Raw genomic sequence first — 14,094 nt, forward strand, 5'->3', positions numbered from 1 at the left:
ATGGCATTTTGAAAAAACGAAGTCCCATTGGGACTATTTTCAAACTTATACATTTATTTAAATAAGCGTTTTCTATTTTTATATTGTCAAGCTTGCACATAATATCTCCCATCTTATGAATCTTGTCCTTCAAAGCTAAATTGTTATAATTTCTATTGTTTGGGGGTCTTTCTTTCCCCTTATTAACTTCATCAAACTTATGCTCACTAATTATAAAATCATTCAAATAACATTTGTTACTGTAGTCGTCATTAGGCTTGTTCAATAATCTAGAATGCAAAACAGTACCTTTATTAGCCTTACAAGTACCCACTGATTTGGCGTAGGTCTTTACAGGCTTAATATGTTTAGATTTAGTCCCAGTTCTTGCCACAAAATCGTCTTCTTCAAAATCGTAAATGGAGAAATCGAAGGTAAATCCTGTAGAGTCCATTCGATTGCTGCCCGTGATATTCCTTGTCTGCTGTCCTGCTGGTAAGTCGATATCGGCGCTGTCCCCAGAAGGGTTAATGTGTTTGGAAAAAATTAACCCTTCAGAAAAACCATCCGGCGTTGAATTAAGCTGGTTGTTGGAGCTATTGGATAAGTTGTGCTTTTGTAATGCTCCACATTCACCAACCTGTGCTTCAGAATCATGTCGAAAGTTAGCGTTCCCTTTGGGCACGCCTTCTTTGTGTTTGCTGGATTTTCCAGAGCACATTTTGGCATTGTCTTTGTTATTAGAAGCAGTATGCTCCTTACTGCTACTGCAAGTAAACTTATTACTATTGTGAACCGGATTCGTGTCACAATTCCTGTTGGACGCCAGTTTTTTAAAATCATTTTCTACTTTGTGCATAAAAGAGGTAAGCGTGTGCACTAAGTGTTTTAATTCACCTCTGATTTCCGCCAACTCTACCCTGTGGGTACACTCGTTGGATCTGCTGGGTGTCTCGTCCTGAGGAGCGGTCGCCAAAACTGTGTTGCCCTCCATGACAACTACTGAACTGATACGTTGCGAGGGAAACCACCAAAAACCAGCAATACTGTGCTATCTTCTCTCACAACAAACGAGGAAACACAGTATTGTGCGACTGCCAGAACTTTAATTAAACACAAAAGTGCAGGAAGTAAACATAGAATATACGTTATACATAGAACGTTGAGTTAAGCGCTTTCACCTAATACATCATAGGCTTCTTCAGAACTCAATCAAACTTTTTAATACACCATTATAAATAAGCTTTTTGGCACCAATTTCACTGAGTGAGCTCAGATTTAAAGTGCCATTGTCATTAACATTTATTTTCAATAAAATACATAACAAATTCATACCGCTGTACCTCCATAAAAAATTAGTTCATTCTACAATTGTGAACATAAATAAATATTTTATATTACCTAAAATTAAAGCTTGTAATTGCCCTTCCATTTAAAACATGTTGTAGTGCATTCTACTAATAATAACAGTTGAAAATGTGTATACACTTTCTGCCTAATAATAATAAAACTGATTATAATATACTAATGTAACGTGAATTGGTATAAAGATAAATGTTAAAATTGATATTGTATATTAAAATTAAGAATAAGAAATAAAAAGGAAAAAAAACAATAAATAATGAAAATATAAATATATAAGTATATAAATATAACATTATAAATATAACAATTCAGTGCTCAGCAATTTAAAAACTGTTTGGACTCTATTTTAACTCTGTTTATATAACTCTATGCAGGACCCATGATGTTTTAAATTCATTATTAACCATTGTTAACTGTGCAAGGGATGTGTGCTACCATATAAATATGCTGTATATGATAAAATATTTTGCATATAACATTTTGCATATAATTATATCTACTGATTAAAATTTTATTACAACATGTTGTGAATGTAATTAGATCATGTTGTGTTTTGAAAATTTATTTAAAAAATATTGATATAAAAAATATTGATATGAAAACTATTGTGTATAAAAATTGTTAATGGGTTGTGATATCATAAGAATATAATACCGATATTGGTACGTGTTGACGTTAAGCTAAAACCTTAACCCAATAAGGGTTTAATAGCAATGGTATCGTTTAGTCCTGGAATTGTAGCAGCGTCTGTGTATAATTGCCACCAAACTTCTCTGTAACTTAGTCGTCCTTTTATATTGCCCCCCTTCCAATCACAAGTGATATGTTCTATAATAGCGAATTTAAAATTGTGTAGGTCTCCTTCGCTCTCAATGTGTCTATACAATGCGTTGTTACAATCTTTTTTCCGAATACAATATAAGTGGTCGTATATTCTTTTTTTAAAGGCCCTCTCTGTCTTCCCAATATAATATGCAGGGCACATTTCACATCTAGCAATATAGACCACATAATGTAGTGTTGCAGTTCCCCTTCTCACACCTGATTGTTGTCTTGTTGATGTTGTCCAGAGTGATTTTGGTGTGACTCATAATGTATCTACACTGATTGCAATAGCCACATTTGCCAGTGTATTTTTCTATTGCATTGCAAGTGTTTGTTCCTTTTTTGCCATCAACATTCCAACCCTTGGTGTTTGAAGTGTTCCCACTTTCAAGTATTTTTTTCAAATTGTATGACATTCTGTGTACAAACAATGTTTTTTCTCCTACTATTCGTGAAATTTCAGGATTAGTTGTAAAAATACTCCAATGTTTGTACAAAATTTCTTTCACCATACTAGCGTAAGGTGTGTATGGTAAAATGTATGCCATTTTGTATCCTTCTGTTTGTTTGTCTACTGTCTCATTAGTTGTTTGCAATATTGTTCCTAATATTGGAAAATATTTAGTCTCCCTTTGAGATGTCACGTATTGTCTAACATCCTGTAACATGATTTTGCTGTACTTCCTATCCATAAACAATCTAGTAATGTACTCAAACTCCAATATCATGTCCTCTTGTCTGGATGTCATTCTGGCTGCTCTAATGAGTTGCCCCTTAAAAATATTTCTCAACATCTTTTTGGGGTGATTGCTGTCATATTGTAAATAATCGTTTGAGAAGGTACTCTTCCTATGTATTTTTGATTTAAATCCTTTTACATCTTTCGAAACAATTGTATCTAGATATGGCAAACCTTCTTTGTTAGATTCATAGGTAAATTTCAAAAAATCACTACTATTGTTGATAAAAGTGAAGAAGTCATTTAATTCATCTCTATTTCCTTTCCACAAGATATAGATGTCGTCCAAAAATCTTGTGTAGTGGGAAATTAGGGAGAAATGTTTGCTCTTAAATAAGATTTCCTCTTCCCAATATAACATAACAAGGTTTGCATAAATCGGAGCACTAGCCGACCCCATAGCCACTCCCTTGCTTTGTTTGTAATACTCTCCCTCAAACGATATAAAATTGTTTTCCAAAACTAAGGACATGGAAAATCCAGCAAACACAAAGAAGGCGTGCCCAAAGGGAACGCTAACGTTCGACATGATTCTGAAGCACAGGTTGGTGAATGTGGAGCATTACAAAAGCACAACTTATCCAATAGCTCCAACAACCAGCTTAATTCAACGCCGGATGGTTTTTCTGAAGGGTTAATTTTTTCCAAACACATTAACCCTTCTGGGGACAGCGCCGATATCGACTTACCAGCAGGACAGCAGACAAGGAATATCACGGGCAGCAATCGAATGGACTCTACAGGATTTACCTTCGATTTCTCCATTTACGATTTTGAAGAAGACGACGATTTTGTGGCAAGAACTGGGACTAAATCTAAACATATTAAGCCTGTAAAGACCTACGCCAAATCAGTGGGTACTTGTAAGGCTAATAAAGGTACTGTTTTGCATTCTAGATTATTGAACAAGCCTAATGACGACTACAGTAACAAATGTTATTTGAATGATTTTATAATTAGTGAACGCAAGTTTGATGAGGTTAATAAGGGGAAAGAAAGACCCCCAAACAATAGAAATTATAACAATTTAGCTTTGAAGGACAAGATTCATAAGATGGGAGATATTATGTGCAAGCTTGACAATATAAAAATAGAAAACGCTTATTTAAATAAATGTATAAGTTTGAAAATAGTCCCAATGGGACTTCGTTTTTTCAAAATGCCATTAGGAGTAGATATTAAAGAAACAGTAATCGATGATTTCAATGATTTTTTTGACCAATGTGGATTTAAGTTTATGAACATGATAATTAAGTATAATGATGAACTTTTAGTACAACTAATCAATGAGGTTGAAACATTGAATGCAGAAATTAAAAGTGATTTACTATTTGATGAATGGAACAACTTGTATAGCAAACAGTTTTCTATTGTGGAAAAGAAATCTAATATTATACATGAAAGGAAGTGTAAAAAAATTAACAGAGACATTACACAGTATAGGGACAAAAGGGCATATAGATGGAACAATGATAGGGGCAACAGAACCAAAGGGCCTAACGAACATGAGGACTGGTTCTATAGACAACAGAGTGGGAACAAAACAGTAGGGGGGGTATATGGAGAGGAGAGAGAACATGAATGGTATGATGAAGATGAAGGATACAAACAGAATTTTCGAAGGAATTGAACTGCAGTATTGGAAGAAAGTAGAATTCAAGGGGAGGAGAAATTATTACACCCAGGATGTGAGACCAGAATATCACAAGGGGAACAAATGGAATTAACATTCAATTACAAAAATGATAGCGAAGTGGTTATAGAAAAGAACAATTTAGACCACAATTACAAAACAAATGAACACAGTGACTTCAAAATTTACAATTATACCAATTTTGAGGTGGAAGATGTTCATTACAAACTACTATCTAAGGGTATGAAATTCATTCCCACCCCGAAATTTGGGTTAGTTGATCATCTGATAGAAACTAAAATGTTCACCCGCAAATTAAATTTATCTATCATGTTTCAGAACAAAAAGAAAAACAAACCCAGTGTAGAGGGGGATAGCTATTTGTTAAAACCCAAAAGTACTTTTGTTCCATACACGAACACTGTAGTAGAACTTTTTGAAAACAAGTACAAAGAGACATTTATAAGCTAAAGGACACATCTAAGAATATTAAAGTGAGAGACAATTTGTCTATAGAAGAGAGAAAGGAGTTACAGAATTTGAAGGAAAACAAAAGTATACGCATTATGAAGCCTGATAAGGGGGGTGGGATAGTTATATACGATCAATTGGAATACCTGTCCAAAATTCATGCCATTTTGACAGAAACAGGCAATTATACCACAATTTCTCTGAATGAAATAAATATTGCCTATCAGAGGATCAGTTCATACTTGGAGGAGTTCTGGATAGATAATAGGATTAACAATGATATATATAACTTTCTAAAGGTGTCATATCCAATCACTGCGACCTTGGTAGGTATACCCAAAATACATAAAGATCAAGACAACCCCCCATTTAGACCTATCGTGTCAGGCACAAAATCAAAAACATTTCCACTAGGCAAACTAGTAGATGTATGGTTAAAAGATATTTATAAAAATATCCCCCATTTACTGAAAGATTCCTGGGATTTCTTAAGAAAATACCCTATAGACAATATCACAAGTGATTTAATTTATGTGACTATAGACGTCATTGATTTGTTTTCGTGTATACCTAGCGAAGAAGGTTTGCAAATGTTTTGTGCAAGCATTAGAAAATACACTGATTTTGACTGGGATAAAATCTGTCTCATCATGGACTGCATGTCCTTAGTTTTGGAAAACAATTTTATATCGTTTGAGGGAGAGTATTATAAACAAAGCAAGGGAGTGGCTATGGGGTCGGCTAGTGCTCCGATTTATGCAAACCTTGTTATGTTATATTGGGAAGAGGAAATCTTATTTAAGAGCAAACATTTCTCCCTAATTTCCCGCTACACAAGATTTTTGGACGACATCTATATCTTGTGGAAAGGAAATAGAGATGAATTAAATGACTTCTTCACTTTTATCAACAACAGTAGTGATTTTTTGAAATTTACCTATGAATCTAACAAAGAAGGTTTGCCATATCTAGATACAATTGTTTCGAAAGATGTAAAAGGATTTAAATTAAAAATACATAGGAAGAGTACCTTCTCAAACGATTATTTACAATATGACAGCAATCACCCCAAAAAGATGTTGAGAAATATTTTTAAGGGGCAACTCATTAGAGCAGCCAGAATGACATCCAGACAAGAGGACATGATATTGGAGTTTGAGTACATTACTAGATTGTTTATGGATAGGAAGTACAGCAAAATCATGTTACAGGATGTTAGACAATTGACATCTCAAAGGGAGACTAAATATTTTCCAATATTAGGAACAATATTGCAAACAACTAATGAGACAGTAGACAAACAAACAGAAGGATACAAAATGGCATACATTTTACCATACACACCTTACGCCAGTATGGTGAAAGAAATTTTGTACAAACATTGAGTATTTTTACAACTAATCCTGAAATTTCACGAATAGTAGGAGAAAAAACATTGTTTGTACACAGAATGTCATACAATTTGAAAAGAATACTTGAAAGTGGGAACACTTCAAACACCAAGGGTTGGAATGTTGATGGCAAAAAAGGAACAAACACTTGCAATGCAATAGAAAAATACACTGGCAAATGTGGCTATTGCAATCAGTGTAGATACATTATGAGTCACACCAAAATCACTCTGGACAACATCAACAAGACAACAATCAGGTGTGAGAAGGGGAACTGCAACACTACGTATGTGGTCTATATTGCTAAATGTGAAATGTGCCCTGCATATTATATTGGGAAGACAGAGAGGGCCTTTAAAAAAAGAATATACGACCACTTATATTGTATTCGGAAAAAAGATTGTAACAACGCATTGTATAGACACACTGAGAGCGAAGGAGACCTACACAATTTTAAATTCGCTATTATAGAACATATCACTTGTGATTGGAAGGGGGGCAATATAAAAGGACGACTAAGTTACAGAGAAGTTTGGTGGCAATTATACACAGACGCTGCTACAATTCCAGGACTAAACGATACCATTGCTATTAAACCCTTATTGGGTTAAGGTTTTAGCTTAACGTCAACACGTACCAATATCGGTATTATATTCTTATGATATCACAACCCATTAACAATTTTTATACACAATAGTTTTCATATCAATATTTTTTATATCAATATTTTTTAAATAAATTTTCAAAACACAACATGATCTAATTACATTCACAACATGTTGTAATAAAATTTTAATCAGTAGATATAATTATATGCAAAATGTTATATGCAAAATATTTTATCATATACAGCATATTTATATGGTAGCACACATCCCTTGCACAGTTAACAATGGTTAATAATGAATTTAAAACATCATGGGTCCTGCATAGAGTTATATAAACAGAGTTAAAATAGAGTCCAAACAGTTTTTAAATTGCTGAGCACTGAATTGTTATATTTATAATGTTATATTTATATACTTATATATTTATATTTTCATTATTTATTGTTTTTCCTTTTATTTCTTATTCTTAATTTTAATATACAATATCAATTTTAACATTTATCTTTATACCAATTCACGCGTTACATTAGTATATTATAATCAGTTTTTATTATTATTAGGCAGAAAGTGTATACACATTTTCAACTGTTATTATTAGTAGAATGCACTACAACATGTTTTAAATGGAAAGGCAATTACAAGCTTTAATTTTAGGTAATATAAAATATTTATTTATGTTCACAATTGTAGAATGAACTAATTTTTTATGGAGGTACAGCGGTATGAATTTGTTATGTATTTTATTGAAAATAAATGTTAATGACAATGGCACTTTAAATCTGAGCTCACTCAGTGAAATTGGCGTAAAAGCTTATTTATAATGGTGTATTAAAAAGTTTGATTGAGTTCTGAAGAAGCCTATGATGTATTAGGTGAACTCAACGTTCTATGTATAACGTATATTCTATGTTTACTTCCTGCACTTTTGTGTTTAATTAAAGTTCTGGCAGTCGCACAATACTGTGTTTCCTCGTTTGTTGTGAGAGAAGATAGCACAGTATTGCTGGTTTTTGGTGGTTTCCCTCGCAACGTATCAGTTCAGTATATTCCAAGTCAAACAAACCAGGCTACCTTTCTACTCCCACTAGAATAGCAGTCCCAGTCTTCTTAATGTAAAAAGACACTTTAGTTAGCCAAAAGTGAATAGATACCAAAACAAATCTAACAACTAACTACAGCTAATTACAAGTTGATTCAAACGAAGACGAGCCTTAAAATAAGTGAAGTATTTTCAGTGTAGTTTAATGTACTTTCCTGGATGCAAAATGAAGTCCAAATGTTTTATTTTTCAAGCTTTCAAGCTTCCATCAATCCCAGGTATCCCAGCATTAATACAGGTTCTGACAACATGGATATGCAATTTTCTAATGTCTCTGTGGCCAGCTTGATAGATATGGGCATCCTGATATAATGTAGCAATTGTCCCATGTACACAGCCAACTGTTTAATCTTTAAAGAAACTAACACAGTATGTGAGAGATGTACATATATATCTTCCTCAGAGGCAAATATCTTCCTTATAGCAAGGTTGTCAAGAATACACACACAGTGCATCCTTCACACATACCAATCACCACACACACACACACACACACACACACACACACACACACACACACACACACACACACACACACACACACACACTCACATTCATAGACCTTCTTACTCTTAGGCACTTAAAAGAAACTTTCACAAACCTCACAGACCTCCTAAGTCATCAAACAGCAACACCGTGTTTGCTTTGTCTGTCTGAGTTGGGAAACGCACAAAATAACTCAGTCTGGTCATTTTACTGGCCAGAGGGCTCATTAGTTTGTTTTCTGTTTTTCTAGGTGGTTATACATTGTGTGCATTTGTGTGGGTTAGCTGTGTCCTGTACAGTACAAACACCCAGAATGCAAGTGGCTTTACCTAAGTGGCAATACCTACAGATTTAGTAGAATTCAGTAATGTGTAAACATTAATGTTTGTAGAATTTAGTACTGTTTAGTGTAATCTGTCTCAATAAAGCAACCTTATTAGTCTGCACAAACAAAGAGCTCTTAATTGCCTCTATCCTCAATACACCACTCCCTTGTAATAGGGACTGGACACTATAGATATGTAATATCCCAACTTCACTGTAGCTGGGTCCCTATTAAATTGCCAAACGTTTCAAAGTTTGAATGGCATATGGTCGACACCATATGATCAAACTTTGAAAAGTTTGAATGTGAAAGGTAATGGCTCCATACATCCAGAATGGGAAAATTTCCCTTTTCTGCACTGAAGTGTGGTCTTGGAGTTGGTATATTTAAGTAGGGGGGTGTGGGGGGCGCAGAAGGGCTTGCCCCCCTGCTCAGAGCGTTAAGGTAAGTTTTTTTTACTTTTTTATTATATATTCAAGGTTTCAAGTTTCACTCATATTTTATTTATATATTTTATTTATTTTACATCTGTTGACTGGGCTGGTCCAACTGGATATATGTCCATTTTCAGTGAAGGTGCAGGGAGAAAAGCTCCACACTTCAGAGTAGTATTTACAAGACATAGGTACATTGTAAAGTTTTGTCTGTTATACGGTTAGTTCCCTTTAGACATATGATTCCTATATGTTGTCAAACATATGAAGTTCGAAATTTTGAAGCTTCGAATATATAATATAGACCCTCTGTAGCCAACTTGGTGAATATGGGCATCCTGAGTCAATGTAGCAATTATCTTATGTTTACTAACAACCACTTAATCCTTACAGAAGTGGATACAGTAGGCAAGGGGTGTAACTTATGTAATGGCACTGGAGGCTAAACTCTTACATACAAGTCTGCATTGACTTGTTCAAACCACACACACAACACCAACCTCACATAACACACAACCTACACAAATACCAATATAAGCTGGCACATTTAAATTAATCTTCATAAACAATAAGGATCGGTTAGACTACACATTGTTAAACCTATGTCTCAGAAAGTCCAAAGGCACTAAACCACACACACAACACCAACCTCACATAACACACAACCTACACAAATACTAATATAAGCTGGCACATTTAAATTAATCTTCATAACCAATAAAGATCGGTTAGACTACACATTGTTAAACCTATGTCTCAGAAAGTCCAAAGGCACTAAGAAAAACCTAATAGCACACATACTATAATTGTCAGAGGAGCTCCAAGCACTAAGTCCCTAAGGAAAATAAACACACTTCCCAGGGCACTCCTCATAGGAGGCTCCACTGTAAGACGTACTGATTCTCTTCTAACCAGGGGGAACAAGGAGGAAGTAACTGTTAGCTGCTTATCTGGAGCCAGAACCCACCAAATCAGACATGCACTCAAGTCATTATGCCACAGGCACCAGTATGATTCCTTTATAGTCCATGTAGGTATACATGACCTAAACTGTACCTCCTTGGACTATATGAAGAGACATTCTACAGCTTTCAGATTATGTGTCTCTAGGCTTTCAAATACTGGCTAAAACTTTATCTATCCCCATAGCTCCTTTTTTAGTCAATGTCAAATTGACAAACATACCAACATAGCAAAATCAACTCAACTGAATCTCAAGGTGTTGCTGCTCAATGCCAGGAGCCTAACTGGAAAAAAAAAAAAAAAAAAAAAAAAACTTCACTCCCTCCAAGACCTCCTCACACTCAATAATATAGACCAGTGCAGTTAGCAAGACGTGGTTTAAAGTGGCAGAGAGTACCCTCCAGCATTGCACAGTTTCAGTGACTTCTACACTTTTAGACCAGTAGCTGCACAGCCAAAACTGGAAGTGTCTCAATATACATCAATGACAAGCATACTTCTAGGGTGGTCAGACAGTATGATATACTGGAGTTCTTCCATATGCAGATCACCATAGACAAAATTCTGTACCATATCCCAGCCAACTATAGGTCACCTTCAATGTACTAAGATGCTCACAATGCATAGTTGGACCTACTGGAGACACTTACTAACCAACCTAACACCATACTCGAGTCCTGGGAGACTTTAATTACCCCTCTATTGACTGAGAATCCCACATGGCCTCAAATATGCAAACATAGAGATTCCTGGACTTCATAAATACAAGCACCTTTGACCAAACAGTGAATACACCCACTAAAGACTCCAACATACTGGACCTCATGCTCACAAATATGTGAGAGTGATGCTACCCCCTCAATGTCTTGTTCTCTCTGGTAAGTTCCAACCATAAAACTGTCACCTTTGAAATGAAAATTGACTTCATAATACCATTAAAACCAGTAAAAGGAACTATTCCAAGACAAAGTACCTTTTTATTAAGTGATGCTTTGTCAAAATTCAATGCCACTCCAAACCCAAAGAATATGTCAAAATTTAATGCTACTCCAAACCCCAAGAACACAAATGCCTATGTTGAATTACTCTAAGAAAATCTGTACAACTATGTCAATGGCTGCATACAGGCTGCTGTACCTACCAGAGGTAAGCCCAGTACTAGCCCCAGATATAAACTGTCCTGGTAGTATTCCAAATTAAAAAGGATATACAACAAAAGTAAAAAAAAAAAAGTCAAAAATCAGGAAGGGTAATTCCCATAAAGATAAACTCTCTCTCATCAAACTAAATATGCAATTAAGATGGCTAATAAGATCAAGCAATGGCAACTCTGAAGTTAAGATAGCCTCCCATGTGAAAGATAACTATAAGGCCTTCTTCATCTATATCAGAAATCTCAAGGGCAACACACAGCAATGGACTGAACTGGTGGTTAATGATGCCACATGTGCTGAGCCTGGTGATATAGCAAACATGGTAGTGGATAAATTCAATTCCTACTCTACCCCCCATACACACACACACACCCACAAAAACATAACCCCCTTCAACTATAACTGGGGATCATGTACTGGCTACACTCACTAAAGCCAAGAACACGGCCTCAGTAGGCCTTGATAACATCCCAGGATGCCTCCTGAACAGTCTAAAATGACACTTATCAGGACTCCTGGAGTCAATGTTTAGCTATAGTCTTAAAATAGGCTTTGTGGCGTATGAGAAGAGAACTGCAATGGTCATTCCCCTTCATAAGAGAGGACCTTCAACAGATCCTAGAAACCTAGCCTTTGACCAACATGTACCAAGATAGTAAGAAAATACTTCTATTTTGCCCCGCTTTTAAGCAAGAGCATGGTATCCAGGTCCAGGCAGATCATTATACCACTGTACCCAGCCTTCATCAGACCCATCATAGAGTCTATTGCCCCCTTCTGTATGTACATGATTAGACACATGCAGCATCTGGAATGTCCACAAAGGTTAACTACAGAAAGATTACAGAGAACAAACACAATGTCCTACTCTGATTGCCTCAAAGCCCTGCCTGTATACTCAGTATGATGCAAACTTTTGAGAGGTGATCTTTGTCTGACATACAAGGTATTCCTGGACCCTGTTTTGATGAACCTTTTGCATATCTGCAAAACAAACAGCATCATAACTACTAGATTAAAAGACCTAAATTTTGTTTATGACACAAATGATACATGTATGACAAGCAGATGTTTCTCAGATAATTCCCATTCTCTGCAACAGGTTCCCATTCATTTGAAGCAGAGCTCTTCCCTACCTCTATTTAAGCAGAACTTGGACCAGTGGATGGTTAAATGGAAATTTGCCCCTGGTCTGGAGCTTATGTCTCTGATAGGTAGAGACAGTCAGTAAATTATGCCCTATATAAATCAAATTTCTGTGTCACATTTGGGTTGCACAGCTAGGCTTATAAGGGCCCTAGTGGTCATTAGCCTAGTATACACCTATGAACCTGTCCTCAGTAGTCATTAAAGCACAAATTCAAGCCTGGACCCAATGATCCACCAAGAACAAAGCCCATAAGACAATCAAACATTTTACCTAGTACTCTTGTCATCATGGATGCTATTGTACAACACACTGATGCCCCTCTCACCAGTCTGGACAAGAAGAATATAGCGGTTAGTTGCTTATTTGGAGCTAGGATCTGGGATATCATGCACATACTCAAGTTACTGCTCCATAGGCACCAATATAATTCTATCATACTCCATGTGGATGTAAATCACCTGAGATGTAGCTCACTGGACTACATGAAAAGAGACATTATGGATCTATCTGATATGTGTCACAGACATGTGCGTGTCTTGTATTGAGTAGCATTCTACCAGCACTAACAAGATGTCACAGTATGAACAGTTTCTTGTGTCACTTCTGAAGGATCTAATATCTGTCAACATTGAAGGACATGGTTAACAGACCATGTTGCTTTGCTAAGGATGGGCTGTATCTGTCTCCCCTGGGTTTTGGACATTGGCTAAAACTTTTTCTACCCCCTTAGGGCCATTTTAGGCAATCTTAAAATGGCAAGCCTACCAACATGGCAGAAAAAAAACTTTAAGGCAACCTTAACATGCTGCTGCTCAATGCTAGGTGCCTATACAAGAAACTCAATACCTTACAAGCTCTGCTAATTCTAGAGAATGTGGACATTTGTGCTGTTGTCAAGACTTGGTTTAAAGCTGAAGCAAAAATTCTGGCAATGCAAGGCTGCTGTCCCTGCACCCATTTAGACCAATAGCAGCACAGGCAGGGGCTAAAGGTGGACATCTATCTATATTAACAACAAATACAACTACAGCTTGGTTAAACAGGATGATGCCCTGGGGTTCGCCCATGTTCAGGTCTTCACAGAAAAGGTTCCTTTCCATGTCCTGGCCAGCTACAGGTCACCCTCTATGATCCATAAAGCTCCCATCTCTTACCTAAACCTACTACAGGTGCTCATCATCTAACCAAATAACCTATTCATGGTGGGAAATGTACACTGCCTCTCACAGGCACAACATTTCCTGGACTTTATCAACATGAGCATCCTGCACTCCAACTAGGGGTTCAAACATACTGGACCTAGTACTCACCAACATGGGAGACCATTGCACCCTCCCCTGTGTCACATCCTCATTGGTTAGTTTGGACTACAAAAATGTTTCCTTTAAAATAAAAACCAACCCAGAAAGCCCAACTAAACATGTAACAGTGAGGAACTATTTTAAAGCAAAGCTCATCCTGTTAAGCAATAG

Source organism: Protopterus annectens, chromosome 15.part0 (genome assembly GCF_019279795.1).
Source record: "Protopterus annectens isolate FY-2018-M chromosome 15.part0, PAN1.0, whole genome shotgun sequence".
NCBI lineage: Eukaryota > Metazoa > Chordata > Ceratodontiformes > Protopteridae > Protopterus > Protopterus annectens.